At 45.2% G+C, this 12,042-nt stretch overlaps 1 protein-coding gene across 1 annotated transcript in view; it reads left to right on the forward strand.

Annotated features, from left to right (window-relative positions):
- The first annotated feature begins 10,940 nt into the window (after positions 1 to 10,940).
- PXYLP1 (2-phosphoxylose phosphatase 1) overlaps positions 10,941 to 12,042 on the forward strand; it is a 47,657-nt gene continuing 46,555 nt past the window's right edge. The window contains exon 1 of the mRNA XM_054282662.1: positions 10,941 to 10,999. The gene's annotated coding sequence lies outside the window, so the exon portion shown is untranslated. The remainder of the gene's footprint in view (positions 11,000 to 12,042) is intronic.

The following is a 12,042-nucleotide window of genomic DNA, read 5'->3' on the forward strand; positions in this document are numbered from 1 at the left end:
CTGTGCAACTTGAGACCCAGTTTGCCAGACTGCAGTTGTAGTCCTTATGCACCGCTGCTGCCTGACACAGAGCAAAGTCTTTGGGGGATGAGACTAAACACACTGTGAATCTCCATTTCTGATGAAAGCTCCATGGGAACTCCACTGGGATCCCTCCTACTTGGCTGGAGCCAAAGTTGTGTGAGCCCGGTTGCCATCCCATTGTGCCTCAGAGACAGCAGTATCATGGATACAATGAGCCTGCTCTGCTTTCATGCTTTAGGGCATTCTTTGCAAAGAATAGCAATGCTTTCCTCTTGTCCTCAAAGCCACTTGTTTACCCACCTCCTTTGTTCAGAACTGAAATATTTCACTTTCAAACCAGAGAGGAAAACTGTCTTTTTTTTTTTTTGTTTAGCAGCTGTAGAAAAGTCACACAAAATCACTGTCTCTTTTAATCAGCTTATTTGTTTAAGCATACAGGGTGGTAAATTGGCTTTCTCTTTTCAATGTGGTTTAATACCCCACCCATCTATTGGCTGAGGACAAAACAGGCCATAACTCAGTTTTGCCTGCTGTGACAAGTGCTGAGATGAATTAGATCTTAAAGACCTGAATTATGAGATTCGGTATCACAAGGGCCTAAAGTGTAGTGAGCCCTATGCTGACTGGACTATGAACTGCATGTTTGTTGTAAGAGTGAGTAATTATGTACACTTGAGATGAAAAACAATACACCCAAGACTGTTAGTGCTAGACTTTTGTAAAATAATGTATTTGACCAATTCTACTTCTTATTTAGTAATTTCAGTGAGGAAGCTGTTAATGTACTGAAGACTGCTACAGTTAAATATCAGTTTATTCAGTGTAAAAGTTTGAAAGTGCCCTGGTTTCAGCTGGGATAGGTTAAACCACATCAGAAAGTTTATGAAAAGTATCACTGCTGCAGGGGGTTTCTAATCTGTCAGAGTAGAAAAATCCAAACATACTTAAAATGCACTGTAAATAGGGGCCTCTGAACATTAGACAGTACCCTTAGATAAACACAGATCGTTTTATAGTCTGCTAAGGAACAAGCATTTGCTCCTGGTGTGCAAGTTAGCAAATAAAAAACCCACATACAAACACTGCAATCTTATTTTTCTCAGAGAAGGTTTAACACATAAACCCAACAGTTACACAGTGGTTTTACTTCTCTAAATACAAGCAGCCAGAAAAAGAGATACTAAAGTTTCACAGCACATCCTGTGCAGGTTTTAGTTGTTCTTTTTCCCAACTGTACATGGTGCCTCTAAAGGGCCATAAAGTCTTAAAAGCATGTACTGGAGTTACCTGGCAGAGTTGGTGTGTCAAGTTTTGATTGGAGATGAAGTAAATCTGACACCAGTGTCACTGAGAGCAGAATATGAGATTATATCTCTTTATTTATATCTGAGCCCATTTAAAGGATTTTTTTGAAAAGTCTTTAAAAATGTACCTAATATTTGCAGAATTCAGTAGAACTCAAATATGTATTAAATGTAAGAATGCTTTCTTCATTCAGAACTTGCACTTGACTCTGGGCAAGAGGCTTGCATTGCTATCTTGCTTTTTAAAAGGGCTAATTCTCCTCCTCTTATTCATGCTGATGTAAACCTGAGAAAACCCCATTGAGGTCACTGGGGAATGACAGAGCTCTTTTTGTGTGTGTGAAATCAGCCTGCAAAATAAGCACAACCAATGTAGACTACTTTAAAAACTCTCAGAATCTACTAAGTCTGCTGTTGCACGGGGAAAAAAAAATCACTTAAATGTTTCAAGTTCAAATTCAATTTTACAGCTTCTGTTTTTGAGGGGGAAAAATAGACAAATTTCAGTGGTAATAACTACTTTCAACCTTCTGAAAAGAAACACCAAGCTACTGGAGTGGGGAAGGGTAATGAAATTCTCAAAATAGAAAACTCTCTTCACTTGAAGGCTGTCAGGAAAACAAGCCCCTGGTTTCCTGCAGCTGCACAAGCAGCCAGAGCTCACTTTAATGGCAGTCAGTGAGAGAGAGGCACGTTGCTCTATTTTCTCCACATTTGGGCTGCAGCTTACAGTGTGTGCAGATGTTTGGTGTTGGGATGCACATCCAATCCCCAGTTCTCCCACAGCACAGACGTGGACAGGAGGCTCCACACTGGGACGTGTCTGTAGTCCTTGCTGTAAGTGTCAGACTGAGGGTATTCATGCCCTGCCTGCCTGCTTGGTAAGGCCCTGGCATGTTTTCCTTACCATGCTATGTGTAAGGAAGTATTTTGGTGGATCCCTCAGGTCTTGATCCTTAGGTAGGAGCTGTGATCCCTCAGGTGGGTTCCCTAATTTATTTTTGAGAGGACCTGCAGCTTTTTGTGGGTAGTAGTAGTAGTGAAATTCTCCCTGTCTGTCCAATAGCTGAAAATGAAGCTCTTTAATCTGCTGCAGCTGGGTCACTCTTCACTTGAGATGTGGGATTAATCCTTCCTGACATCTCCATGCATATGGATATGTTTGTTTTCAGACATGTACTTGAGCTAATGAGTGTTTGGGCCCTTGCTTTGCTAATTCTTTTCATTATGGGCAATCTGATGCCCATCACAGGACTAGTGCTATTTAGCTCCTCTCTGCAGTGGCAATGATCAAATGGTCTCTTTTTGTCATCACACACTGCACATTATTTGCCTCTCTTACATTCCTGACTCAGTACCCTCCCATCCTTGCTTGATCTTGTCCTGCCCTTGAAACATGCTAGTTAGCTGCATGCAAAAACTAACAAGACAAAACCATCAGTTTTTCTGAAAAGGGAAAAAACAAGTTACAATTTTCATTGTCACTCTGAATCCTCAGAGTGACAATGACAAATGATTTACACTGGCAGGCACTCTTCATTAACTCTGAATGCTGATAGTCTGCATTCAGCAAGGTAGAGGTGACCTCTAGGAACGTCATTTGGCCTGATATTTGCTCATTTAACCTAAAAAAATTACGTTGTCTTTAATATACTAAAAATAAAAAAATTACATTTCCCCTCATGATATATGAAATAAAGGGCAATCTCCAAGTAGATTTTTAGCATCTGTAATTTTACAGAGCACTCTAAAAATTACAGTGGTTTGTAACCACTGTACAGAAAAAGTACAGTGTTAGTTTATTGGCTGAAAAAATGTCTCAGCTGTAACCTGGATCAGAAGAGCAAAAAATGCAAAGAGAAAATGAAATGGTGAGGGGAAAGGCTGAGATAGTAAGGGAAGGTTTTTTTCAACACTGCTCTTTTAAAGAAGAAATTTTTGCAAAGAATAGCAAGCCATCATCAGACCCATTGAAGCAAACTTTTCTGCCAACCCCTTGCACATGCTGGACCTTAGGCTGTGGGAAAGTGTCATTCTCCTGACCCAGCATCACTTCCCAGCTCAGCATCCTGGCCTTTGCCTCTCTTGTTTGTGTTTGCCATGCTTCACATGGATCTGCACTGATAGTGGAAATCTTGTAAGAGCTGATTGTTGAGAGCCAGGGATGCTCTTTGCAGAATATTAAAAGAGCTGATTAATACACCACACAATTCACTGAGGAAGGTGCCTCTGTGAACGCTGTAAACAAGAAATGTTGCTCATATGGAGAAGAAATAAGTGGCCCTAAGGGTGCTAAGGAGCCCTAACAATGCTGCCCTGCCTCACTGGCTGCCCCCACCCAAAGACACCAGACAATTTAGGAATTGATTGCCTAAGGGTTTGGAGTAGAATGGGGGACTTTTCTTCACAGAATGTACTGGCAAAGATCTGTAAGAACAGAAGAAGCCAAAAGGAATCAGACAGTGCTACAATTACAGTTTTTTAGATATTCTGGGAATACTGTCTGTTGCCTGCTTGTAGCTTCTGTTCACAGCAAGTTCCTCCAGGCTGAATCAAGTATTAAAATATGGCTTTTCCACTTCCTTGTCTGAAAGCAAGTTCTGCTAAGAGTGGGGCTACTCTTAAGGTTACTGGATTTGTTCCTTTGACAGACCTTAAAGCAGTGAAGAGGGAATTAATTCTTGAAATCCTCACCATATGTGGGTATAAAACAGAAACCTGGCTTAGCCAGACTGTTTTTCCTCTGACACACTGAGAAAATACTCCACAACTCATTCATCTCTACATTCTACACACTTCCTTATTTGTTCCTACGCACTGGGGTAGTGCCTTCTGTATGTCAATGCAGAAGAATTGAACCCTAAAAGTGAGGTGTATTCTGACATGAGTATCAAATGCAGCTAGAAATAAATTATATTGAAGTGTCTGGCTTTATAACTGCCTAGCATGTTGCTATTCTTGCCTTGGAGCAGTTACATGTGTTCGTATTGGAAGTTCATCTGATACAGCAGGATGTGCACGTACGTGTGTTTAAGTCTTCTGCTGATTCACAATATGTTAGTCAGTGTTAATTATAAGCAGGAAGAATTAAAATTTTGGGAGGGTGGATCTTGCAGTGCTATTTATCTCTACTTAAACTAGGACATGGCTCCAGACTATATCTGCCTTGCATTCTCAGCCAATGGATTTGTGCACAGAAATAGGATGCTAAGATACTCAGATACCTAAATTATTCAGTGTTATTCATATTTCAAGTGGCAATAACTTTATATTCTTATTTGAAGGTCTTTTCTTTTGCATCCACCCCATGTTATCTGTGTTGATGTACACTTTGTTTCCTGGTGGAGCATCAGGTCTGGATGCCAAATGGAGCTGTACCTGCTGGCTTTGATGCCAAGCAGTGTTAGTGCCTGCAGCCTGAGGAGGCTGACATTCCTGTTCCATATGACTTCTTTGACTCTCTGGTGACAAAGAATACAGTATGAAAAATATCTGTATGTCAACACCAACTTCTGTGTGTGTGTGTGTCCGTAAAGTATTCCAAGGCTTTTCCCAACTTCATTTTGGACAGCAGTGTGGGACATAAAAAAGGCCTCGATATTGACTTTAATGGAAGAACTTTGCATCAAAGCCAGCAGATGCAGCTTCATTTGGCATCCAGACCTGATGCTCCATCAGGAATGACTCAGGAGGAAACAGCCACCGCTTCTCCTGTCTTGCTGGGGTCCCTCATGAGCTGGTTTGATATGTATCAGAGAATGGGGTCATAAGGAAGCTGAAGTGATGTTGTCCTTGCTGAAGACTATTTTTCCAGGTAGGTTTCCCCAGTTTTACTTTTTAAGTTAGCATTTTCCTTGAGAACTTAATATAACAGTGAAATAATATCATGTGCTTAAAATTTTCCTAACGTAATTAACAACTCTTCAGTTTTGTTCTGCCAGAAGGGTCAGAATTCTTCCCCAACAAGATACCTGGGAATTCCTTAGAAGGCAGGAAGCATTCAGACACTAAAGCCAGTTTTGCTGGCATCTCACCATCTGATCCTAACTCACCCAGCAACAGAAGGGCTAAGAGCTGTCACTCTGAATAACTTTACTGCCTACATCTTTGGCAAGTTGAGTCTGAATTTAACTAAAATCACAGCTTGCAGCAAGAATATTTATGAACTAGGAAACCCTCCTGGAGCGTACAAGGGCAATCTTTTATATATATACATACAGATATATATGTGTGTGTGTATATATATGTATTTTCACACCCTCTCCCCTTCCTCCTATCTTCGTGTTAGCAGCCAGCAATGTGACCACTCTGGTTGCCTAGGAAGCTGATTGCTGCTCCTAAAGGATCTGTTTAAAATTCTGATCTGGATTCTAGTCAGGTATGTGAGACCCTGGGAATGGAGCTCTTGAAGTGGGGGGTACTTTCCCTTTTCCCCCTCTCCCCGGCTCCTCTGGACTGAGAGAAGGCAGCTGTGCTGCTCTGCCAGACAGAGCAGCTGGACTTGGTTACCCCTAGAACCAATTAAGTGCTGGAAGAATGGCTTGCCTTATTCCAGGGAGACAGAAGGAGCTGTTTGGGTTCATAAATGACACTGGAGAGTAGCTGTGTATGCATGCAGTTATTTTAAGTGTTGTTTTTGAGGCTTTTTCTATGCACCTGCCTCCTTTTTGGGCATTTGTACTTTTATCTGCATTGTTTGAAATGCAAATAAAAGCAATGATACATATTCAGGCAATCTGAGACCTCTGTTTCAGAGGACTGTGCTGAACCCTTTGTGGGGTTTCTTTTCAGAAGCTAATTCTAGTGGAAAATTACTAAATGGAGCTTTAAATAGGTGAAATAGTAAGCTGGCCAAATGGTGCACCTATCAGTGAGGCAAAGGAGGGTGCTCTCTCCAAGCTGGTTTCCATCCCATAGCTCTACTATTTGGAGAGACAAAGCAGGGTTTCTAAGAGGAATGTTCCTTAACATTTAATTTTGGCCTGAGGCTGTCCCAAAAGCTGTCTGTCACACTTCATTATATGTGCTGTTCAAACCCAGATAGGCATTCAGAGTAACACCTGGAGAAAAGTCTGTGAATACAATTACTGATTATCAATGCAAGAGATACTCATTAAAAGAGATCTTAGATAGTAGCAAAAGCTAAATTTTGAGTCACTTGTTTATGCTCTTAAATGAGTGTAGGATCTCATTTAAAACTGCTTTGAAGTGTGAGTTAAGAACAGGATCCCTTTGATCAGAACTGAAGTATGATGTGTCAGAAGGTGCTAAGCCAAAATAAAGAAGCCACTTAAGCTTTTTCTGAGCAAAAGGAGAACTATGGTTCCCCTACTGTGTCTCATGCTAACAAGTCCATCCTGGAGAAATAGGGCTATGAAGATTACTGCTGAATGTCTGCAAAGTGGGAAATGGCACTTGATTTTCTGCTGGGGAGAAATAAGAAATGCACTATATAAGTGTTTTATTAGTGTACTTACAAAGCCTATTTCTGCTGCATACATTCCTCCCCAAGTGTGGTCCCACATATTTCCTCTTTCAAAAGCTTTGACTTAAATTTGTGGTTAACTTCAAATTAAATTTGTGGTTACTGCTGCTTGCAGCAGTTTCTCCACAAAGAAGTGACAACAAGCTCTTTTTTTCAAAATAGATCACTCTGAACACTTAGAAAAAGTACAGCTGGAATGTGATGGGCAACATTGCCACGTGGTGATTGCTGTCCTAAACTAACTTTGTAGGTAGCTGACTGCACTGCTGTTGGGTGACTTCACTGGTCTTTGCCATTCTGCCATGCACTGGAGTACTCTTGTGGCTCCTGCTGGGATAAAACATGGACCTGCTGGGAGCAGAGGCCTTTATTTTAATCCAGTGATTGATCTGCATCCACCTTCAAGGCAGTGGGATGTGGGGAAAAAAAAAAAAGAAAAGGAAGTAATAGGCCAGACTATCTGTCCAAGTTACATTTGCTCAGAGGTCCTAATTTAAGTCCTGCAAATAAATCAGTAATTTTCCAAATGAAGGGGTATTATATCCTCCAGGACACAGAGTCATGAGCAAACAGCATTCTTCTGTTCCCTCTGAAAAATAAATGGAGTTTTCTATTATGCTATCCAAAAGAAAGGGCAATATTGGCACGTACAGCCAGATCTTTCCTTACCTAGAAACAATGTAGAATTTGTAATTATTATTTGGGATTTAATCAACCCATGAAAGAGTAGAGGAAAATAACGAGATATGTGGTAATAATCCTAGTATGTACTTTAATTACTGATTGCTTGATTACTGCTGAAACTGATGAGGCTGAGTGTGATGATATTATCAGGAACTAAATCCTGATAGCAAGAGATGAAAACATAACATTTAACATGATCATGATATTCTGCAAAATAGCATCTTTGAGGGTTGGATTGAGTGACTCCCTGCAGAGATAATTTAAATGCTGTAAAGCCATATATGTAGAAATGCTGATGAATAAGATAATAGACAGCCTCTAAGGAAAACAGAAGCTCCTTTAATGCAACAGAAGGGTTACAGAAATCTCTGTGAGTGGCTGTGGCACCATATCCAAATCAACAGTTACAACATTATTAAAAGATTCCAAAAGATCCAGTGAGACTTAGAGTCTGGGAATTTAATGGGTAATGATATTTTCATCCTAGTAAGTTACAGGAATATAGTTCTGAAATATACATGAGTCACCAAGGCACTCAAAGCTATAAAATCAGGGGTAACTTTGTCAGGCATTGGACAGATACAGCACATGACACCTGGAACGACACAGGAACATGCACAAGCAGCTGAAAGGTGACATTGGACTTCAGGTATGTGGTGGTGAAAAGAGGCATAAATAACTGTTTTCAAAGAGGTTTTCTTCCAGACCTGGCAGTTTCTGTAATATACTTACTAGCAGTAGGACCGAAACACAAAGCATCTCAGCCAGTGATTAGCAAAATGTAAATAGTGCTTGCTAAGAATGGCACCTTTTACTCGATGGAGAGTGAGGACTCTCTGAAGCATCCAGGCGTGTAGCTGAGAAATCCAGCCCAAGTCAAACAATGGAACTGAGAGAATGCTTCAGATCACTGAAACTCCTCTGTTCCTAAAAGAAGAATAAACCCCACCCACAGACTTAGAGGGTCTGAAACTGTTAGTGAAGAAATAAACCTAGAAGTGAAACAAGTGCATGCAAATATTACTTCATATAAAATACTCTCGCACACTTCAAGGATACAATAGCTTTGAAATGCCCCAAACCTTTCTTTATGCACAAAACTGGCTTTAAACCTGTCTATCAAGCAGGCCATGGGATCTAGCTGGTATTTTGGGTAAAGTCTTTGAGCTTACTCCCTGATTCTCCTTTCTTGCAGAAGTATTAACTGTGGGATTAAATAGAAAAATGAATTATTTTATGCTGTGAAATCGAATTGATTGTGTACTATGTGTGGTAGAACTTGTCTGCAGGAGAGTTGTGAACTAACCCCTAACTAATCCTTCTCCCAAGGATCTCCAATTGCCAGTTTCTGAATCCTACATCCTTTTAGAACTGCAGTTTCTGGAGGGATGTGGAAATGCGACTGCCCTGGCAAACATTTGCCATCATGGCAAATCACTGTTTCCATACAGAGATAATTGTTCTGTAAGGTGTCTTCTGCTTTCTGGGTAGGGGAAGGTCAGCTTTCTTTGTGCTATGGTTGGGCATTTTGCTATCCTATCCGTAGTTTGTCTTCCACTCCTCTACCAGCCATTCTTTTTCACATGGTTGACACTGGTTTTATATAAAATAATAAATTATTGTGATTAATTAGCTCTAATCTGATGTGACGCTGGTAGCAGGGAAGAACAGCTGTGCCTGCATTTGATGTGCAGCAGTTGTTTGCAGGCTGCTGAGCAGCTCTGGGGATGGCTTTTGGAGAGCAGCAGTGGGGAAAGGCTCTGTTCTGACCTGCAGCTGAGCAACCCCTTCCCACACTGCTCTGCAGTCTGTTGGTTAAAACTAGATTAATTCCTACTTCTTATCCCAAAGAGAAAGTTGGAGAACCTCAGCACATTTCCAGGTGAAACCATACCAGTCATGCAAAAAGTACAAGTTTAGCCAGGAAACCATGCCCAATCTTTTTCCTGGATATGTTGGCTCTGTGGATGTGCAACATCAAAGAAAGAAAACTTGGCTCCGTGCTGCTGTTGGCAGGGCTGTGATCACCAGTCGCAGTGACCCAGGAGCAGAGGCCACAGAGATAAGTGTGTCTGTGATCCGGCAGAGCAGTGACGGCACAGCTGGAAGCTGGCAGGAGTATCCAGGGCTGCAAGTGGAACCATGGGAGTGTGAGAACCACAGACATTGTTCAAGGTGTCTCCTTACTGCAACTAAACACGCTGGTGCCACATTTTTAGTGACAGTGCATAGAAAATAACTCTATGAAAAGGCAGTGTGCTTTTCATACAGAGGAGTCTTTATTTGAAGAAAGGGAGAGAGTCCACTTTCTCGATGTTTTCAAGGGTGCAGCCTCCCTTTTATCCTGAACTCCCAGCTGAGTGTGTCCCTCTTCCTTTCCCCATTGGCTGAGCTGCTAGGGAGGTTCAGCCTTTCCAAACCGCTTACCCCATATTCCCCCCTTGAATCTGGCATTTTACCCTTGCACAGACCCTTGTCTATTCCAGGAGTCAGGGTGTCTGAGCCCGGTAAGGAACCTGCTTTTTGAAGCTGGCAGAGACATTAAGACCCATTTCAAAGACGTTACACCCATACCTTCACCCATCGAATTGTTTGTAAAGACATCTCTCCTATCACTTTTGATCACCTAGCATTCACATAGGGTCTGCATCCACATGCCAGAGTAGGTGTGTAAAGGGAATTAGGGCATTCCCCAAATGTGCAGAATTGATTTTAGGGTCTGGTTTAGGGATACATGAAAAATTGGTGTATGTGAAAGGTTGCAGGATTGAACAAGCACTCCTGCTAGTGGGGTAGAATTGGCTCCTGTGAGGGGACAGGCTGGTTAGCTGGGAACTGCTTTGTTTGGAGCAAATCCTGCTGACTACTGTGCAAGTTATGGAATGAATTCACTTTTATCAGCTGCACAGGAGAGCCGTTTGTTATATCTTTGTACTGAAATTTGTGGCATTTCTTCCAAAGGGCCGTGACAGCTTCCAGCCGTACTCCGGTGAGTCAGAAATCAGAACACGCCAGCGGAGTCAGCGGCAGTACCCACCGCGCCCAGCTGCATCTCCGGGAACCGACAGCCATCCTCTGCAAAGCTGCCAGCTGAAAGCAGCGGGAAGTTGAAAACCAGGGCTGGGGCGTGGGGAGCTCGGGCTGGGTGCCCGCTGTTAGCTCGCTGCTCTCCGCCGCCGTGGCTGTGAAAGAAGGCGGCTTCAGAGGGCTGACCCTTGCCGGCTCCTCGGCGGGCGGGCCGCGTATGCGGCGGGGGGCAGCGGGCGGCCCGTCCCATGTCGGCTGTAGGACCGGCCCGTCCCGTCCCGTCCGTGCCGCGCGGATCTGCCCGGGCGGTGGCGGGGCGGCGGCGGCCGGCAGGGGGCGCGGGCGGGCGGCGTGGCCGGGGGGCGGTGCCAGGGTGGGCCGGGCGCTCGGCGGGCGCGGAGCCGCGGCCGTGGCGTGGCGGCTCCGGCGGCTCCAGCTGCGGGCCCGGGAGGAGGCGCCGAGCGCGGCCAGGCAGGTGAGGGGCGGCTGCGGGCGGGGTTGGGCCCCTCGGGCCGGTGGGACAGCGCCTGGGGCGCGCCGCCGGGGAGCGCTGTGCCTGCTGTCCCGGGACGCCGCTGCCCCGGTAGGGGCTCGGCGGAGCGGGCGGGCGGTCGCTGCCGACGCCTGGGGACAGCGAGGGTGCGGCCCGTTCCCGGTTCCGGGAGGGGCGGCGGGAGCGCTGCGGGCGCGGGGCCTCGGCCGGGCCGGCCTGACGGGTGAGGGCTCGGCCGGCGGGGCCTCGGGGCCGGTCAGCCCGGCAGCCCTGCTCCGGACGGGAGCGCGGCCGGACCCGGGCTGGGCGAGACCCGCGGGCAGCGAGCCGTGTGCGAGCCGGTGCCGGTGTGTGTGCGAGCCGGTGCCGGTGTGTGCGAGCCGGTGCCGGTGTGTGCGAGCCGGTGCCGGTGCGTGTGAGCGGTGCAGGGCAGGGGCTGGCAGGGCTCGTTCCCTTGCGAGTCCCCGCGTGTGTCCGCCTCTGCTGGCAGCGAGCTGCAGCGGGGCCGGAGCGGCTCTGCTCCGGGTCCCGGCTCTGCTCCGGGTCCCGGCTCTGCTCCGGGTACCGAGGCTGCTCCGGGTACCGAGGCTGCTCCGGGTCACGGGACTGCTCCGGGTGCCGGGACTGCTCCGGGTTCCGGCCCTTGCCATCCATTGTTGGCGGATACGCTGTGGCCGAGTGGAGTAACTTCGTGCATCCACCTGTTTCCTGATGCCTCTTGTCTGTAGCGTGTCCCACAGCATCCTTTCCATCGCATGTACTTAACCTAGATATTTCTCGGACCTTGAACAGACTTCTTATTGTATTTCTGTGCTGCAGGTTCCCGAATAATAACCCTGAGCGTTTTGACAAGCGTGGGCTTCTCATGGGAAGTGTGCTCTGAGGTGGACATTGTCTTGGCCTTTGTGCAGAGCGTGGCCCTTAAAAAAACACAAAACTGTGTGAAAGTGTGTTTTAAAAAGCCGGGAAGTAAGGAGTAAACAATACATTTGTACACACTGTAACCTGAATTTCTGGACTGATCA

The sequence above is a fragment of the Melozone crissalis genome, unplaced genomic scaffold (assembly GCF_028551555.1).
Source record: "Melozone crissalis strain CALT ecotype California unplaced genomic scaffold, PUWL_Pcris_2 ptg000034l_1, whole genome shotgun sequence".
Taxonomy (NCBI): Eukaryota; Metazoa; Chordata; class Aves; order Passeriformes; family Passerellidae; genus Melozone; species Melozone crissalis.